Source organism: Cervus canadensis, chromosome 18 (assembly GCF_019320065.1).
Source record: "Cervus canadensis isolate Bull #8, Minnesota chromosome 18, ASM1932006v1, whole genome shotgun sequence".
NCBI lineage: Eukaryota > Metazoa > Chordata > Mammalia > Artiodactyla > Cervidae > Cervus > Cervus canadensis.
In genome coordinates, this window is record NC_057403.1 from 51,926,437 (window position 1) to 51,929,858 (window position 3,422).

Consider the following 3,422-nt stretch of genomic DNA (forward strand, 5'->3'; position numbering starts at 1 on the left):
TTTATTTAGAGAGAAACACATTCCACAGACAAGTGTGAGCCATTGTAGACCGGCCTCCAAATATGGTGTTGTTAAATTTTATAAATAATTTCATAGGCCAATGAGTGGGAGGATTATTCAAACTATTTTGGAGAAGAGGCAGAGATTCCCAAGAACTGGGCCACCACCCACTTTTTAGCCTTTGACAGTCAGCTTTGGAACTGTCACAGGGCCTGTGGGTGTGTTACAATGAGCATATGATGAGGCTCAAGATCTAGTGGAAGTCAGCTTGTCCACCATCTTGGACCCATTTGGTTCCGTCAGGCGAGTGTATGCTCCTCGGTTTTTGCCTCGTCACAACAAAGATTTGGAGTGACTGGACATTAAAGCCCCCTCGGCGTGTCACAGCTCTCGGGTCTTGGACAGACCGTGTTATAGCTCTTAGACAAGTCAGTGTTACACCTCAGTGTTACAGCTCTATTTTATTTAGATAATAGCAGGAAAATCCATCTTCGAGGCATGAGGGCATGTCAACCCAAAGACACGAAGAGAGCAGCGCCCCAGCACGCAGGGCTGGGGGGAGTGGGGGAGAGAGAGAGAAAGAGAAAAAGCCCACGCGCGGGGTGGAGAGAGAGAGACAGCCCTTTGGCTCCTCTTTTTATGTTTTTTCTTCCCCCTGGGCCTGCCCTATGCAAACTGGGCTTAGGCAGGAGCGCTGTTCTACCTGAAGTCCTCACTGTGGTCCTCAGACCTTCCTCTGACCTTCCTCTGCTCTATTTTCGCGGGCTTTTCCCTTCCTTGTCTTTTAGCCACCGCCATTTTGGACTCCTTTTCCCTATTCTGACTACCTAACAGTTCTAGTCAGTTTATGTTGTGTCCGCAGACTCTCATTCTTTCAAAGTTTGCACCCTGCGCCTGCCCTCCTGCTTCACACCCATTTCCCTGAATAATCTACTTTTTTTGTTTTTACTCAGCCACGGGGGCTTCCCAGATGGCTCAGTGGTAGAGAATCCACATGCCAATGCAGGAGATGCAGGTTCAGTCCCGGGTCAGGAAGATTCCCTGGAGGAGGTCATGGCAACCCACTCCAGTATTCCTGCCTGGAGAATCCTATGGACAGAAGAGCCTGGCGGGCTACGGTCCACAGGGTCTCAAAGGGTCGGATGTGACTGAAGCAACTTAGCACACACACACATTTTCACTCTCAGCACTGCCAGTGCTTGCAGGGCCCATCGAGGTGGAATTTCCCTCTGCCCACCCCAAGCCTTCCTTCTCAGGCCAGAGCAAAAAATACTAAGGAAGGAAGAGGGGTGGAGAGAGAAAGGGGAAAGAGAGAAGAAAGGGAGGAAAGGAGAGTAAAGAAAAAAAAAGTCTCCCGCCACTCCAGCTTTATGGGGATCAAGCCTTTGGCAGTTGCCCACCAACAGAGAAGGGTGGGGGCGGCGGGAATCAGGTGGTGAAAAACAGGAAGTGCTCTATGTTGTGGACGCAGGCCTCCCAGACAGTTCAGTTAAATATCTAAGGAAAACCTTCAATGACCGTAGATTCTCACATCTTTTCCTACACAGAAAATCACAGTAAAACCATTAACTTGAGGCAGCTGTCCTTTGTGATTAGCCGCCGTCTCTGTGTGCTTGATTACATGTTTTTTCCAGTAAAAAAGTTCTTATATATCCTGGCTCCTCCCTCACCTCTTTGGAGCAGTTCCTCAGAGTCCTGTGAGAGAGAGACGGGTGTAGACCTCAGGAAGATCCCCGAAAAAAAACTTTTTGTTTTTTAAATTATGAAAGTATGATAACACATTTACAGGAGACTTGGGAACTACAGAACAAAGTTACGCGTAGTTCCACTATATATTACAGTTATTTGCTTAAGTCGGTGAATTAAGATTTTTAGTTGGAGTTTCAAACTCTCAAAATTGATAGAATGAACACACAGAAAAGTAGGATATAGCAGACTTTAAAAGCACTGTGAACCGATTCAACATAACTAAGATTTATACAATTTTCACACAATAGCAAGATACAAATTCTATTCAAGTTCCTATAGACTATAGACCAGGAGACACTGGAACATACCCATGGACATAAAGCAAGGTACAAAAATTTCATGGTCTAAATGTGTTGAAATCATACAGAGTCTTTCTATTATCACTGTGGAATTATGTTAGAAATCAATATCAAAAGATAAGTGAAAATAACCCACATATTTTCAAATGCAATGTGACATTTACCAAGAAATTTTTTATTTAGTTGTTGAAAACCTCAATAAAGTTAAAAGACTGTAAAAACACAGAGGGTGATTGCAAAGAAGAAAGCATTTATATGAGAAATGAATGTCGAGGGTACTTTAAAAACTCCATGTTTTTGGAAATAAAACTTAACTGACAACGTATAACTTGTGTCTTTTACTTTCAGTCAACAGAAGGGAGGAAGGAAAAACAGCAAGTATGCAGATGGCACCACCGTTATGGCAGAAAGTGAAGAAGAACTAAAGAGTTTCTTGACGAGAGAGAGCCAACTCCTTAGAAAAGAATGATTGGGAAAGATTGAAGGCAGGAGCAGAAGGAGACGACAGAGGATGAGATGGTTGGATGGCATCACCAACTCGAAGGACATGAGTTTGAGCAAGCTCTGGGAGTTGGTGATGAACAGGGAACCCTGGTGTGCTGCAGTGCATGGGGTTGGAAAGAGTTGGGCACGACTGAAAGACTGAACTGAACTGATGAGATAGGAATTGGGGTGAGAGCTGACCCCAGATCCCTTAGTAGCAGAGTTAAAAGTTTGCAATGAGAGGATCAAGCTTGCCATCAAAGCTGCTTCACAGGGTGGGTAGGATAGGCATCTTATTCAAAGGGCCCTACGTCCCATTTACTCACTGGCCCTACATTCCTCTCTAATAGGTCTTTCTTGATCTTCATTTTTATCTCCCTTGAGTTTTCGTTACAAATGTGTGTGGTTCTCCATCTTTGGGAATGAATGGTCTATATGCAGGTCGTTACTCTGAAATATTTAACCAACTGAAACATACCCTCACTCTGACCGTGCTGGACAAAGGTTCCCTGCATTAAGTTGTACTGTCATTTGGGGAGTTTTGTTCATTCACTGTTTATTCATAATTTATTAACTTGTAACACAGGAGAGAGCAAAATTTTTGTCCTGGGGATACAAAGAGGAATAAGATACAGCCTGAGGAGACTGACATCTAGTGGACAAAAGAGACAGTACACAGATGACTGATGCAATAAGCTCTTAAGTATGCTCATACGGGTTTGAGGAAATGCGTTAACGGAAAATCTTGATTTTCTCGGAAATCAGATAACATGAACATTACTCATGGCATGCCTTTGAAAGACCAGACAATACTTAATCAATTTTCCTATCCAGTTTCTAAATGCCTCTAACAACAGTAGGTTAGAGGTAGGTAGGTTTTGACGTAGAAGC